This window comes from Chiloscyllium plagiosum, unplaced genomic scaffold, assembly GCF_037043375.1.
Source record: "Chiloscyllium plagiosum isolate Xiang-an unplaced genomic scaffold, Cpla_swu_hap1 HiC_scaffold_9, whole genome shotgun sequence".
Taxonomy (NCBI): domain Eukaryota; kingdom Metazoa; phylum Chordata; class Chondrichthyes; order Orectolobiformes; family Hemiscylliidae; genus Chiloscyllium; species Chiloscyllium plagiosum.
Genome location: NW_028270147.1, coordinates 117,496,569 through 117,513,378, shown reverse-complemented (window position 1 = coordinate 117,513,378; position 16,810 = coordinate 117,496,569). Strand labels below are relative to the sequence as shown.

Here is a 16,810-nt window from a genome sequence, read left to right as displayed (position 1 = left end):
GAGGTCCTGTCGTTTTATACATCCACTGCAGATGTATGTACCCTGAATCATTTCAATGCAATAAAGAAATGTTGATCTTACTGACAACTGAAAAATATCCATTCCTTCATTGGTCCAGTAATTGTCTTCAATCTCTGTTTTGAAGTTTCAGTACTTTCCATTTATTAACCTCCCCTAATGGACATGTCCTGAAGCAGTCTATTTACACATTCCCTCACACGAAACAATTTCCAGATTCCTATTTTCTTGTTTACCATTTTGTTTCATTCAAACCAAGTGCATGTGCAGGCTCCCAGCAGCTGAAGTGACAGTTCCAAACCACTTTGGAAAAGCAAAGGTGGACTCCTTCCCTGAGTTCACCAAACTCCCACACTGACCAAACTCCCCAGCATTCCCCTCTGTGCTGGCTGCACTCAGTGCGAGCTGCAGTATATAAGCTGCCCTGTATTTATATTGCTTCTGATTTATATCACTCCATTCTGAAGTGCTGTTGTTCAGGATCTGGGTTAAGCTCACTCATTTCTCAATTGAAAGCTTCCTTCTTTCAGCCTGAAAGAGACTTTACATTTGCAACCAGCAAATGGGACTTCAATGTTGGAATCTGTTTTCAGGATTGATGGGCTCGATGGTTTGATTCCATGAAATAACCTCGTCTAATCTCTTCAGGGGTCAACGTTTCAGGTGTAATCCTTCTTCAGGAAGGGGGAGGGTAGGTGTCAGGGGAGTTACAGATAAAGGGGTGGGTGGGAGCGAGGTGGTGAGGTGAGGATAGATTGAGAAAGATAGAGAGTATGACCTGATTGGTCGATGGGAGAGATGAATCCAGAATTATCCCTCCCTTCGATCAACCATGTCCTACCCTCGGCCTGTCTCCACCTATCCCCACCTAACCACCCTGCCCCCACCACTCCCTTTATCTGCAGCTCCCACCCACCCCACTTCCTGAAGAAGGTTTACACCCAAAACGTCGATTTCTCCACCTCCTGATGCTGCCAGTCTTGCTGTGTTCTCCCAGCCTCCTGCTTGTCAACCTTGGATTCCAGCATTTGCAGTTTGTCTCTAATCTCTTCAGGGGCCAGGATGAGTGTGAGGAGATTGGGTTTTGATGGAACTACCCACAGACTGAAGTCAAAAAAAGCAAAGTAAGAAAGGCAAGTGGATCAAATTCGAGAGAGCAAATTGTGAGCAAAAAGAAATTGTTACCAGTTTAGCAAATGCAAAGGAGAGAGTGACAACATTGAATTCCTTCTGGCGTCATCCTCTGTGTCCGAACATTTCACAGAGCCAGCTCCACATCCTTCCATTGGCTTGTCATTGAGAGGCAACAGTTCCCTTCCCACAGCCCTTTTTAAAATGTCCTGTCCCAGGGAATCACTGAGGCAGAGAATACTTCACCTTTTCTGGGAAAGATAGAGAAATATAGGGTGCCAAGGAGCAGTTTCTCTGGCTTCAGGGTCTGACAGAAGGATGTGTGTAGTGTGTGGATTCTGGAGACAGACAACTGAGATATTCCTCACTCCCATCAACACGACTTTATTCTAACAACAGTTTCTATTCTTCATTATAAAGTACCAGTTTCAGACTAGACATTTCACATCCAACCCCCATTTCCCCACATTGGAATCAAGAACCAAACTTGCCCCATCTCAGGATTGTCCTCTGAATGTGGTGTCAGTGTGCTAATGCTGTGTTTGAATGAAAGAGCCACAGTGGAATCTGGGACTGAATCCAAGGGGTTTCTGAGCCACCAGCAGCCTCCCCGCTGTGTGAGGGTCTGTTTGGATAAGATTTCAGCCCCATTGGTTCCCACTATACTAAAGCTCTAGAATGAGATTACTGGGGTCACATGTGGACTAAGGAATGCAACAATCAGGTCAATGATCTGCTCTGTAATCCACCCTGAGCCCTGGATGACTCTCACTGAGATGGCCCCAGGGGCTACAGAATATGGCAGCAGAAAGTGGAACCAGTTTATCATTGACTGCCCTCCCCAGCCGTGACTCCCAGACTCCCCAGATTTAACATTCTCAATCTGACTCCAGGGACAAACAGGACCAATGCATCGCACTTTAAGAGTGAAGAAAACCCAAGTCTAATTTAAGGAATATTTATTTCCCAAAACCTGTGAAATTGTTATTCTGAGTAACAAGATGCTGCTGATCATATTCATCAATGCAGGGTTCCCAGTAGCTCTGGCTATTCCCAAAGCACACACGAGACAGAGACTGAATCTTCTTGATCTTTATTCCCTTTTCCAGATTTACGTTGACAGAAAAAAGACTGCAATTAACAGCCCAGACAGAGGAAGCTACTCAAAATCACAGCCACAATGGAGCTTGAGGAAAACACTTGTGGAGATTTTCTCAATAACCTGAGAATCCTGTCCCTTTAAGTCGTGACAGAAGCTTAAATTCGAACTGACGGCTGAGCAGGAAGGAGATCTGGTTTACTGAAGCAGAAATTTCAGAGGTTCACATTGTTTTGTACAGCTGATAGTTTTCAGCATCTTCGAGAGGTTTTACTTGGCATCACAAGTCATCACTGTCCCCATAAAACGATCCCAGGACAGGTTCGGCATGGGGTTTGATACAGAGTAAAGCTTCCTTTTGATGATCCCAATGACCTGCCTTCACCCTTGAACCTCAGAAATGTCACTGAGCCAATCCCAAGAAGGAAGAGAGTTGAAATTCAGTGCTGACAATGACCTTTGTCCTGCCAGCTCAGCCCTGTTCTATTTAAAGTTGTGTCTCCTCTGTGGACTGTCTCAAACACTCTACACACATTCTGATCTCCTGATGCTCTTGCTGAGGGGCGAGGGGAGGGTCACGTGGGTGAGGGCACAGGAGAACCGAGCGTTGGACTCCCAGTCAGACCCAGAGAGAGTCAGCAGGCTGCTGACACTGTAGGTGCTGTCCGAAGCTCGCAGGTAGTTGCTGGTCTGAACCCCGTCCGAAATGACTGCACCATCCTTCTTCCACTGCACCTCCAGCTCATCGGGATAGAAGTGATTGGCAAGGCACACCAGGGTGGCAGTGCCCTTGGCATTGACCTGCTCTTGGGAGGGGGGCAGCAGGGTGAGCTTGGGCTGAGAGTTTTCACGGCCTGAAAGACAAGACAAACAATTTTAATCCCTGCCATTCAAAGGGACTTCAAAAACTCTGAACATTCACTGGCAAAACAATCCATTTGAACATTTGTAGTTAATACCTAACAGACCCCATAAAAGGACAGGACCTTTTAAAATTGCTTCTTGGGATGGGACTGTCACTGACAGGGCGAGCATTTATTGCCCATCCCTAATTGCCCCTGAGAGGGTGATGGTGAAAAAGAAGGGGCAGTTTTGGATCATTCTTTCCTGAATGAATGTCGGCAGCTAGAAGGGCACTCAATGGGGGAGCATTTCAGTGACAGTGATCAGAACTCAGTGAGATTGAGAGTCGGGATGGAAATGGAGAACCACGGAGCAAGTGTAAAAGTTTTCATTTGGGAACAAACCATTTTACTGAACTGGGCAGGGATTGGGTAAAAGTGGCTGAAAGACAAAATGCAGGGGTGAAATTTATCAGGACCTGAGGAAAGCAAAGAGCAAACAAGATGAAATGTGTCCAAATGAAGTCAGGGAAATCCCAGTGATGTTTTATAATCACAGAAAGAACAAGAGAATGAAGGAATGTATGAGGCCCATTCGAGAGCAGGAAGGGAACTTGTGTGCAGTGGTGGGAGATGGAAGTTCCTCGTGAAAACGTTTGGTCTGTTTTCACAAAAGAGAGGGACATATATAGCAGTAACTGTAGTTCAGGAGGAGAACTGTGCTCTATTGGAACAGCATCTTTCACATCTGAAAGACTCCCAGTTCATCCAATGAAAAGAAAGATCCATGCTGTCCTAAAGATATTTGCAGACAGTGTGGGACTTGTTTGAAATGTGGTCACTGTTGTAATGTAGGAAATATGGAAGCCAGATTGTACACAGCAAGATCCCACAAGCAACAGTGAACCACAAACATTTTTGAGTGATGTTTGTTCAGGAATAAGTATCAGCCTGAATACGATTCAAAGAGAAAGTAACTAGAACAGTTCGATTGAAAATGAGAAAATGAAAGTCAAAGGAGGAAATAGGATTACTGGTTAGTGATGGAATTGATTGTTACTAGAAAATAAAAGGAAAGGGACAGAGTATTGTGAATGTCATATTGTACTGAGGAAACTTAAAAGTGCAGGGAAGAACAATATAGAACAAGCTTAAAGGTTTTGTCTCTTAACACATGAAGCATTCGGAATAATGTAGACAAAGTGGCACCACACAAACCAAGGGAAATCAAGTTTGTGAGGAATTTAAACTAACTAAAGAAGGTAGGAGCTCAGGAGAAGTTATTAAAGTATCCAGACCAAGTAATAGGATCGAGATTATGGAAAGGATCAGGAATCGAACTTGAGGCACCGCAGGGTGGAATGGTCGATCAGTGGTTAGCACTGCTGTCTCACAGCTTCGGAGACACAGACTCAATTCCAATTGACTGTCTGTGTGGGATTTACTCATTCTACCCCTGAAAACTTGGGTTTCCTCCCATTGTCACAAAGCTGTTTCGGTCAGGAGAATTATCCATGGGAATTGTAGGGTGGGTGGGGTGCTTTTTGGAGGGTCAATCTGGGCTGAATGGCCTGCTTCCACACTGTAGGGATTCTGTGATTTCTAAAGGAGATAACTATGAGAAGGAGGCAGTCAGTGTATGACTGAGGGTGTTGTACGAGATGCATCGAGTATATGAAACAAGGTAAATGAGCCTGTAGTGCAGGGACGTGGCTGCAAGGGGATCAGGGCTGGGAACTAAATATCCACGGATGCACATCCTATTGAAAGGAAATGTGAGGGGATAGTGGGTCAAGTGTGAAGGAGGAACTGAAGGTAATCCTTGTTAGTCAGGAAATGGTCTTGGGGAGATTGATGGTATCAAAACTTGTAAGTCCCCGGGGGCCAGCAAGTCATCAGAGTATTTAAGAAAGTGGGTGTAGAAATAGTGGACACATTGTTGATCATTTCCAACATTCTGTCGACTCTGACAGAGTTCCAGTGGACTGGACAGTATCCAGTGTAACTCCACTTTTTAATAAAAGGAGGGAGAGTGAAAATGAGGAATTATACATGAGGAAAATGCTGGAGTCAGTTATTAAAGATACAGTAACCGAGCATTTGGAAAGCAGTGACAGGATCGGTCCAAGTCAGCATGGATTTACTAAAAGGAAATCAGGCCTGACACATCTTCTGGAAGGTTTTGAGGATGTGATCAGTGGAGAATGGACAAGGCTGAATCAATGAACAACAAAAATTGATGAAAAAGTTCAGCAGGTCTGGCAGCATCTGTGGATAGCAATCGAAGTTAACATTTCAGATTGAGTGACCCTCCCTCAGGACCCAGTGGATGTTGTGTTCTGGACTTTCAAAAGGCTTTTGACAAGGTCCCATACAAGAGATTAGTGAGCAAAATTAAACCTCATGGTATTGGAGGTAATGTATTGACATGGAGAGAGAACTCGTTGGCAGATAGAAAGCAGAGAGTTGGAATAAATGGGTCCTTCTCAGAGTGGCAGGCAGTGATGAGTGGGGTACCACAGGGTTCAGTGCTGGGACCCCAGCTGTTCACAATATACATAAATGATATGGACAAAGGAATTGAATGCAATCCCTCCAAATTTGCAGATGACACTCAGCTGGGTGGCAATGTGTGCTGTGAGGAGAATGTTAAGAGGCTGCAGAGTGACTTGGACAGGCTGGCTGAGTGGACAAATACTTGGCAAATGCAATATAATTTGGGTAAATGTGAGATTTTCCACTTTGGTGGTAAAACAGGAAGTCAGATTATTAGTGAATGGTGAAAGTTTAGGAAAAGGTGAGGTGCAATGAGAGTTGGGTGTCATGGTGGAACAGTAACTGAAAGGGGGCATGCAGGTGCAGCAGGCAGTGAGGAAAGCTAATGGCATGCTGGCCTTCACAGTGAGAGGATTTGTGTATTGGAGAAAGGATGTCTTGCGGAATTAAGGCCTCATCTTGAGTATTATGTGCAGGTTTGGTCTCCTAGTCTGAGGAAGGACATTCTTGCTATTGAGGGAGTCCAGCGAAGGTTCACTGGAAGGGAAGGGACAGCAGGACTGACATATGAGGAAAGACTAGATCAACTGGGCTTGTACTCACTGGGATTTAGAAGAATGAGAGGAATCTCACAGAAACATATAAAATCCTGATGGGATTTGACAGGCTTGATGCTGGAAGAATGTTCTTGATATTAGGAAATTCCAAAACTCGGGGTCACAGTCGAAGATTAAGGGTTAAGTTATTCCGATGTTGTGAACCTGTGGAATCAAGGGATATGGGGGTGGAGTGGGAATAGGATAATGAGATTGGGTAATCAGCCATGATCATATTGAACGGTGGTGCAGACTCAAAGGGCTGAGTGGCCGATTCCTGCAGCCATTTTCAATGTTCTATGTTTCTAATGATAGGTACATGTGAAGGGGGTGGGAGTAGGGTGAGGGAGGAGCAGGTTTACCCTGTCAGGACGAACTGAAATTACATCGACAGCAAGAGGAAATATGGATTTGGAAAGCATAGAATCTGTGTGAGTCAACTTCAGGACCCACAAAATAGCAAAGGGCTTGATGGGAATTATGTACAAGTCTCCTCTCAGTAGTCGGGATGTGGATCAGAAAATAAATCAGGAGATAGAAAACGCATGTAAGAAAGGGATTATTACAATAATCATGGGGACTGCAATATGCAGGTGGACTGGGAAAGTCAGGTTGGGAATGGATCTCAAGGAAAGGAATTCATGCAATGTCTAAGAGATACTTTTTTTGGAAAAGCTTGTGGTAGAGCCACTAGGAAACAGATAATTCCGGATTTAGTGATTCCGGAGGCAGCCCTGATTGGGGAGCTGAAGGTGAGTGAACCCTGAGGAGGGCAGTGACCATAATGTGATACAATTCACCCTGCAGTTCGAGAGGGAGAAGCTGGGAATTATATGCAATAATATCAATGAGCAAGTTAGACAAAGGAGAGCCAATGGACATGATCTGTTTGCGTTTCCAGAAGGCCTTTGACAAGTTGCCATACAGGAGGCTGCTAAACAACATAAGAGCCCATGGGGTTTGGAACCCAGTACTGACATGGATAGAGAGTGGGAATCAATGGGTCTTTTGCAGGATGGCAGCTGGTGCCTCATGCAGTTCAGCAGGGGGCAGTGTTGGGACCTCAGCTATTCATGTAACAATTAATTATATATTAATGATCTGGGAAAAGGAACTGAGGGCATTGTTCCTAAATTTGCTGATAACACAAAGATGAGGGGAGGGACAGAGGGAGTTGAGGAACCAGAGAGGCTGCAGAAGGACTTGGAAAGACTCAGAGAGCGGGCAAAGAAGTGACAGATGGAATACAAAGTGGGAAAGTATGAGGTTATGCCCTTAGGTTGGAAGAATAGAGACTCAAACTGTTTTCTAAATGGGAAAATTTGGAATTCTGAAACATAAAGGGACTTAGGAGTCCTCTTTCAGATTTCACTTAAGGTTAATATGTCAGTTCAGTTGGCAATTAGGAAGACAAATGCAATGTTAGCATTCATTTCAACTGAGTTAGAATACAAGAGCAGGTGTGTCCTGCTGAGGCTGTATGAGACTCTGGTCAGACTGCATTTGGAATATTGTGAACAGTTTTGGGACCTGTATCTAAGGAGGGATGTGCTTGCATTGGGGGAGATCCAGAGGAGGTTTATGAGAATGACCCTGGGGGTGACAGCCTGGTCTGTCGAGGAGAGATTGAGGACTGTGGATGTGTACTTGATAGAGTTCTTAAGGATATGCGGAGATCATATTGAAACTTACAGAATACTGAGAGGCCTGGATAGAGTGGGCGGGGATGAGATGTTTCCATCAGTAAGAGAAACATGGACCAGAGGGCACAGCCACAGAATTTAGGGATAATCCATTAGGACTGAGATGAGGAGGAATTTCTTCTGCCAGAGGGTGGTTAATCTGTGGAACTCATGCTGTGGAGGTGTTTCGGACGGACATTGATAGGTTCCTGATTGGGAAGGCGATCAAAGATAATGGGAAGAAGGCAGGAGAATGTTCGTGAGAAACACGTCAGCCATGCCCAAACGGCACAGCAGTCTTGATGGGCCGAATGGCCTAATTCTGCTCTGTTATCATATTGTCTTTTGAACAGACTCTGCCAAACCCTGGAACACTGAAAAGCCTGGATTTGAGCCCAGCTGGAGCTGTTTGTCATCAGAACTTTATCAAGGGATAACCAGGGAGTGGTGAGAGTGTGCACCCTGTTCCATGTGGGAACTTCAGGATGCTTCCCAGCTCCTGGAATACCATGAATACAGGAAGTGTGGTCAGTGACAGCAGTTGGAGCTCTGGGTTTCGGAGCTTGAGCAGCAGCTGGTGTCAGTGTGGAGCATCTGTGAGGCTGAGAGCTCCGTGGAGAGCACGTTTCTAGATGTGGTCACTCTGCAGCTTCAGAGTATGCAGGGAGAGAGGGAATGGGGGAGCAGCAGACAGTCCAACAGGACTATGCCGCTAGTACAGGAATCCCCTGAGTACATCCCACTCTCCAACCAGGATTCAGTTTGGAATCCTGATCAGAATGATGGTTCATCTGGGGAGTGCAGCCGGAGCCAAGTCCATGGCACCACGGGGACTCAGCTGTACAGGGAGGCACAAGGAAGACTGGAAGAGCGATAGTGAGAGGAGATTCGAGAGTGAGGGGAATCGGTAGGTGTTTCTGCAGCTACAGATGGGATTCCAGGATGGTGTGTTGTCTCCCACCCTGAGGGTGAGGGGGAACAGGCAGCAGTTGTGGTCTCAGTGACAGAGGGAGAAAGGGGATGTGGTCCTGCAGTCAGAATTTAGGGAGCTCTGGAGGCAATTAGCAACAGCAGCTCAAAATTGTGAATCTCTGGACTACTCCCAGTGACCAATGCAAGTGAGGATGGGAACAGAAGGATAAGGCAGGGTGTATCTGAGGCTGGAAAGGTGGTCCAGGTGGGAGCGTTTGAGATTATTGGGACATTGGGAATGACTTTGTGGGAGATGTGACCTCTATAGACCAGATGGGTTGCTCCTGAACAGAACTGAGCTCCTTGTGGGGTGATTTGCTGGTGCTGTTGGAGAGGGTTTAAATGAACATGGAAGGGGGGCCTGCAGGAACCAGGAGGAAATATCAGGGAGGAACACCAAGGAAAACAGAATCATGCAAGAGATAGATACTCTTAAGTAAGGAATAGTAACTTTCTTGGCCGGGTCACAGTGAGGGAGAGAGTAATAATTTCTAAATCCAACTAACTGTGTGCATGTATGGGCCTGCGTGGAGTATGGGGAGTAAGACTGGGGAGTTACAGACGCATATTACCAAGTGGAAGTCTGGTGTTGTTGCTCTTACAGATGAGGCTCAAATGAGGACAGGAGTGGGTGTTAAATATTCCTGGATACAAGGTGTTCAATAAAGATAGGAAAAGGGGAAGAAGGTGTGGGATTGGTTAAGATCGGTGCAGAGCTGGAGAAAGAGGATATCCCAGAGGGGTCAAGGGCAGAATGGATTTGGTTTGAGATAAGGAACAAAAAAGGTGCAATCAGGTTGTTCAGTGCAGTCTGTCGGTCACCAACTAGAGGGAAGGATGTAGAGGAAGAAATCTGCAAGAAATTCACAGCACACATTTGGGTAACTTTAATTATCAGAATATAGAATGAAATCGGAGCAGTGTGAAGGGCAGAGAGGGGCCAGAGTTGTGAGAGTGTGCTCGGGTGAATTTTCTCCAACTGTGTGTTCCCATTCCAATCAGAAAGGAAACTCTGCCAGACCTGGATCTTGGGAATGAGGAGGCCCATGTAGATCAAGTATCAGTGGGAGGACATTTAGGGAATTGTATCACAAGGATTAGGGAGACAGTGGAAAAGGACAAAGGACAATCCAGAGTAAAGTCATGACCATGGATCATATCCCATGGATCACCTCCAAATGTCTCACTCTTAGAATTTTCATATTTTATTTTAAAACAGAATATAAATGAGTTACCAATCTAATATTTTGCCGCAGTATTTATGGTTGAGAAGGACATCGAAGTGAAGGAAATTCGGGAAATAAATGTTGATGTATTGAGAAGAGTCCATATTACAGAAGAAGAGATGCTGTAATCTGTTCTTTAAACTCATAAAGGTAGATAAATCCCCAGGAGCTGATCAGCTCCATCCCAGTACTTTGTGGGAAGCTTGGGAAGAGACTTTGACACCCCTTGGTGAGACGTTTGTATTATCAACAGCCACGGGTGATGTGCTGGAAGACTGGAGCATGGCTAATTTTGTGCTGATATTTAGGAAGGTCTGCAAGGAATACCCTGGGAATTATAGACCGGTGAGTCTGATAGTGGTAAGTTGTTGGAGGGGATTTTGACAGACAGGATCTAAATGCATTTGGAAAGACAAGGATTGATTAAGGATAGTCCACATGACTTTGCCAGTGGGAAAACATGTCTCACAAATTTGATTGAGTTTTTTGAAGACATGACCAAGACGATAGCTGAGGGCAGAGTGGTAGACATTGTCTACATGGACTTTAGCAAGACTTTTGACAAGGTGCTGCATGGACAACTGGTTAGTAAGTTAGATCAAGTTGGATCCAGGGAAGCTAACTGATACAAAGTTGGCTTAATGGTTGGAGACAGAGAGTGGTGATAGATAATGGTTTTCAGACTGGAAGCCTGTGACCAGCGATGTGGCAAAAGGATTGATTCTGGGTTCATCATTGTTCATCATTTATAGAAACAAATTGAATGAGAATATAGGAGGCATGGTTTGTGAGTTTGCAGATGACACTAACATTGGTAGTTTCATGGACAGTGAAGAAGGCTATTTGAAAGTACATTTACATTACACATTGAGATAATAAGGAGGTGTTACATTTTGGTACAAAAACCAGGCCAGGGCTAACACAGTTAATTGTGGGGCCATGGGGAGTGTTGTCAAACAGGGAGACCAAGGGGTGGAGGCACATAGAGGATTGAAACTGGTGTCACATGGAGACAGGGTGGTGAAGAAAGCATTTGGTACAATTGCTTCTATCGGTCAGAGCATTACATGTGGGAGTTGTTACGATTCTCCAAGGTATTGATCAGGCCCATTCCCAGTCACCCTGCTATTGGAAGGATGTCATTAAATTGGAAAGGGTGTAAAAAGGATGACAACGATGTCACCGAGACTGGAGGGTTTGAGTTATAAGGAGAGGCTGGTTAGGCCTGGGCTATTTCCCTTGGAAGGTCAGAGGCTGCTGGGTGACATTTTAGAGGTTAATAAAATGATAATGGGCATAGATAAGATGACTAGCTCAGGTTTATTCCCCAGAGTAAGGGAGTCCAAAACTAAACAGCAGAGGAGGTTTAAAGCAAGAGGGGAAAGATTCAAAAGGGACCTGAGGTGCATCTCGTTCACATAGAGGGTGGTGGGTGTATTGAATGAGCTGCCAGAGGAAGTCGTAGAGGTGAGTATGATAACAACATTTAAAAGTCATTTGAACAGGTACATGGACAGGAACGGTATGGGGGAAATTAGCGAAATGCAAGCAAATGGGACTACGGGAATAGATAAGGGGAATAATTCATGAAGGATGTGAATATTTTGGAGAAGGGGTAAAAAAATTCCCATAGAAGGTTCAGGGATGAGGAATGTCAGTTATGAACAAACTTTGGAGAAGTTTGGACTGTCTGCCTTGGAGAAGTGAAGGCTGAGAGGAAATTTTTTTGAGGAATTCAAAATCAGGAGGTGTCTGGCCAGAGGAAATATGGAACAAATGTTCCCACTCATGAAAGTATTGAGAAGGAGAGGGCACAGATTTAAAGTAATTAGTGAGAGAATCAAAAGTGAGATGAGGAAAAACATGTTCAGCCAGTGAGTGGTTAAGGTGTGGAATGCACTGCCTGAGAGTGTGGTGGAGGCAGCTTCAATTTAAACATTCCGAAGGGAATGAGACTGTTATTTGAAAAGGAACAATATGCAGGATGACAGGGAGAAGGCAGGAGAATGACACTCAGTGAATTGCTCATTCGGAGAGTCGGTCCAGACAGGATGGATGGAACGGCCTCCGTGTGCACTGTAACAACTCTGTGATTGTGTGATTGAGCAGAGTTAAAGCTGGGGGAGGTGGGAGCTCGGTGTCTCACTGTGCTGCTGCTGCTGCTGCTGCTGCTGCTGAGGTCAGTGAGATCAGAGACTGGGACAGGGAGCCAGAGCTCACATCAAACTCTGCCTGTGTCCGACACACTGAGACTGGCAGGAGGCTACTCACTGATTTCATTCCATGCTGCAGGAATGGGACCACAGGCTGCAAATGGACAGAGCTCCTCCACACGGTGAGTAAAACTAATTGACTTATATCTTGCTGCTTAAAGGGACAATGGAACTAAAGAAATACAGCTGGACACCCTGTTAGACACAGTGCTCCTTCATCAACTATTTCATTCACTGCAGCTTCTCACTAATACCTTCAACAATTCAGCATTTGTGTTTTAGAAAGTGTGTTTCAGTATTGACAGGGTTAATAACGGAGGATTGACGTTTACTTACTCAGTCGGAGCTTGGTTCCTTTCCCGAACGTAAGCCACAGTGAGAGCTCCCAGTGCAGAAGGTGAACAAAAATCTCTGCTCTTTGCTTCCCTTTCTCACTCACTCTCACACTCTCCCTCTCACTCTCTTTCTCTCTCCCTCATTCATGTGTCTTTCTGTCTCTGTCTCTCTGGGTTGTGTTCAGCTGGGCTCGGGCGGTTTGTCAAATGTATTTTTCAATGTTAAGTTTTGCAGCTGTTCTTCACGTGTGGCGATGGAGTGTAAGAGGGAAACTTCCTTCAGTAAATGGTGGACACCACAGAGACTGGAGTGTGTCGTGGACAGTGACAATCCAGCATGGGTTAGTTTGTTCATTTACATTTATATGTAACTGGATGTGTCAGTACAGGCAGTGGGACTGTGCCTATTGAGGTTTTTGTACGGATCTGTAATACTGTGTAGGGGGAGCTGCTATACTGCTGACAGTAATAGTCAGCGACATCCTCATTCTGAACGTTGCTGATTGTCAGGGTGAAACTGGTCCCTGAGCCCTTGCCGGTGAATCGATTGGAGACTCCTGTGAATCGATTTGTTGCTTGATAGATCAGGAGAGAGGGTTTCTGACCTTCTCGCTGCTGGTACCAGCTAACCCACTTGCTAACAGATTGACTGGCCGTACAGGTGATGGTTGCAGTGTGGCCCAGTCCCACTGACAGCACCGGGGGAGACTGGGTCATGGTGATGTCCCCACTGATACCTGAGGGGTCAGAGAGAAACACAGTGAAGTCAGAACTGTCACAGAAAGAGCCTGTCAAATGAGAGATTGTTGGAGACACTGAGCATTCCTCTGGTTTCAGCATTTTTCCTTCAATCACAAGTCAGTGGAATTGAAGAGAAATGGAGAGCAGCTAAAGATTCAAGGTGGAAGGAGAGAGATTTGTACCTGCGACACAGAATGCCAGGGGCCAGATCAGCTGGATGTGTGAAATCATGGTGTGTGCTCCTGTCCCTGTGCCTGGTTCCTGATAAACTCTCCCTTCACTGGGCTCTGCTTTATAAAGCTGCAGTCTGTGAGAGTCTGACTGGGTGTTCCTCAGTATGTAAATGGCATCAGGCAGAGAGAGCCACGTCAGCCCCTCACACTTCCTCTTCTCTCTCTCTCTCTTTCTCACTGTCTCAGAGAGTCATTGATGTGAACAGCACTGAATGAGGCCATTTGGCCCATTGTATCTGTGCTGTTAAACAGCGATCTGATGACACTAATCCCATCCTCCAGCTCTTGGCCCATTACCCTGGAGGTTACAGCAACACAAGGGAATATCTAAACACTGCTCCAATGTCACGAGAGTTTGTGACTCAACCAGCCTTTCAGGCAGTGAGTTCCAGACTCTCACCACCCTCTGGGTGAAAACATTTCTCCTCAATTCCCCTCTCACTCTCCAATTTGACTGGGCCTGGACTCACTCAAGTTCAGAAGGATGAGATGGAATCTGATTGAAACATATAAAATTCTAACAGGGCTGGGCAGGGAGGAGGTTTCCCCTGGTTGGCGAGTCTGGAACCAGGGGACCCAGTCTCAGGGGGATACAGGATAGACCATTTAGGACTGAGATGAGGAAACATTTCTTTACTCAGAGGGTGGTCAACCTGTAGAATTCTCTACCACTGAATATATTCAAGAAAAGGAGAGAGATAATTGTTTTACATTTTAACAGCATGAAGGGAATGGGGAGAAAGCAGGAATATGGCTTTGAGAGAGAGGGTCAGCCATGATCATACTGAATGACAGAGCAGACTCAAAGTGCGAAATGGCCTGCTCCAGCTCCGAGTTTCTGTGTGTCCATGTCTGTGTTACCTTCAATCTCGGTCCCTGGTTACTGAGTCCTTTACTCATGTAAAAAGTGCCTTCCTACCCACACTATCACTGCCCCAAATAATCTTATACCCCTCTATTAGGTCCCCTCTCAGCCTTCACTGCTCCAAGGAAAACAACCCCAACCTTTCTAATCTTATTTCAAAGCTCACATTCAAGCAGCATCCTGGGAAATCTCCCCTGTGCCCACTCAAATACAATCACATCCTTCCCAGAATGTGGTGACCAGGACCTGTCCTCTTCTCTCTCTCTCTCTCTCTCTCTTTCTCTCTCTCTCTCTCTCTCTCTCTATCTCCCTTTCTGATTCACACCTTACACTTCTTTCTCTCTACCTCTATCTCTCTCTCCCCCACTGTTAATCTCTTTCATATTCTCTTTCTCTGTCTCAAAGCCACTCCCTCCAACTCATTCCCAGTTCCTCACTCCGTCTCATAATCTCTATTTCTGCATCTTTCTCTGTCTCCGTCACTCACTCCATCTCTCGCTATAATTGAAAGCATCCAAATGTTATCTGCCCCTCTCTATTCCTCCCTCTCTTTCTCTCCCTCCCTCTCTGCATCCCAATCTACAGTCTCTCTCCCTCCCTCTCTGGCATTCTGTCTCTAACCATACTCATCTCTCTCTCTCACACACTCACACACACACACACACCCAACCCTATCCTCTCTCTCTTGATTCCCTTCAGTCTTGGTATCACACCCATCCTATCTCTTTCTCTCTCTCCATGCCGCTCAGTCACATCTTGTTTCTCTCTCTATCCCTCAACCTCACCATTTCTACCACTCTCCACCTCTCTCTTGGTCCCCTCACATATCTCACACTGTCTCAGATGCTCCTCCCTCTATCCCCGATCTCTCTCTCTCTTGCACACACACACACACACACATGCACACACACAGAAACCCTCTCGCTCTCTCTCTGTCTCGCTTCTCTCTCTTTCTGACAGTGTCCTGGGTGGTGACAGTTGAATGCAGGATAAATCTCCCTCTGCTCTGCACCACTAATGCACATTAACCCTTTACCCCAGAAGGATGTATTTTCCTGGAGTAACTCCCCATTTCCCACATTGACCAGGGTTTGGCCTCGCTCAGGAAGACGGACAGATTCTTGTCAAAAGAAAGGCAATTCTGTGCTGTTGGCCTATTCTCACTGGGGACTGGTTTGGACACAAAGCTCATTCCATGAAGGCCCAGCAGAGAGAGGAGATCCTCAGGCCATCAGTGTGAGCTGGAGGGACAGGACAGACTCTGACCCACTGACCCATCCTGTCCATTCACAACATGTTCCAATCCCTTTCCCTTTCCTTCCACTTTCATGATGAGTCTCTGAATCAGGCTGTTTCATTGGGATGAGGGTTGGACTATCACACAGTTACAACAGAAAGGAACTGACCCCAATACCCAATAGCGACCAGTAAACATGGGCTTCCTTCCTGCTGGAACCTCCAACAGAGACCAGTAAACATGGATCTCCTTCTAACTGAATCCTCCAACAGAGACCAGTAAACATGGGCCTCCTATTCACTGGAGTTTCCGATGGAGATGAGTAGATGACTGAGTTTTTGAAGAAGTAATCACGGAGATAGATAAAGGTGGAGCAGTACACTCTGTCCACATGGACTTTAGCAAGGCCTTAAACAATGTTTCCCTGGTAGACTGTTTAGTAAGATTATATCACATAGGATCCAGGGAGAGCTCGCCAATTGGATATAAAATTGGCCTAATGGTAGGAGGCAGAGGCTGGTGAGAGAGGGTTGTTCTTCAGACTGGAGGCCAGTGACCAGCCGTCTGCCACAAGAATCAATCCTGGACCCACTATTGTTCATCATTTATATGAACAATTTGGATGAGAAAATAGCAGGAACGGTCAGGAAGTTTGTGGCTGACATTAAAATTGATGGAATAGTGGACAGGGAAGAAGGTTATTCAAGAGTGCAATGTCATCTTCATCAACTGGGCCAGTGGGTCAACAAATCCAGGTGGAGTTTAATTTCGATAAATGGAAGGAGTTGCATTTTGGTAAGACAAACCAGGGCAGGAATTACACAATTAATGGTCGGGCCATGGGGAGTGTTATTGAACAGAGAGACTGAGGGGTACAGGTACATAGTTCCTTGAAAGTGGGGTCACAGACAGACAGGGTGGTGAAGAGGGTATTTGGCACGCTCACCTTCACTGGTCAAAGCAGGGAGTACAGGAGCTGGGACATCATGTTACAGCTGTACAAGGCATTGGGAAGGCCACATTTGGACATTATGTACATTTCTGCTCACCCTGCTATAGGAGGGACGTTATTACACTGGTTTGGGTAAAATAAAGATTAATTGGAAGGTTTGAATCATAAGGCA

At 45.7% G+C, this 16,810-nt stretch overlaps 1 long non-coding RNA gene and 1 pseudogene across 1 annotated transcript; one reads left to right on the top strand and one right to left on the bottom strand.

The window, feature by feature from the left end:
* The window catches only part of LOC148149271 (centrosome-associated protein 350-like), a 1,440,514-nt pseudogene that overhangs the window by 344,968 nt on the left and 1,078,736 nt on the right, over window positions 1-16,810 (top strand).
* Window positions 2,226-12,681, bottom strand: LOC148149277 (uncharacterized). Its single transcript, XR_015758084.1, has 2 exons — window positions 12,612-12,681; window positions 2,226-3,102 (listed from the first exon to the last, which is right to left on the bottom strand). It is a non-coding gene; the product is annotated as an uncharacterized LOC148149277 (long non-coding RNA).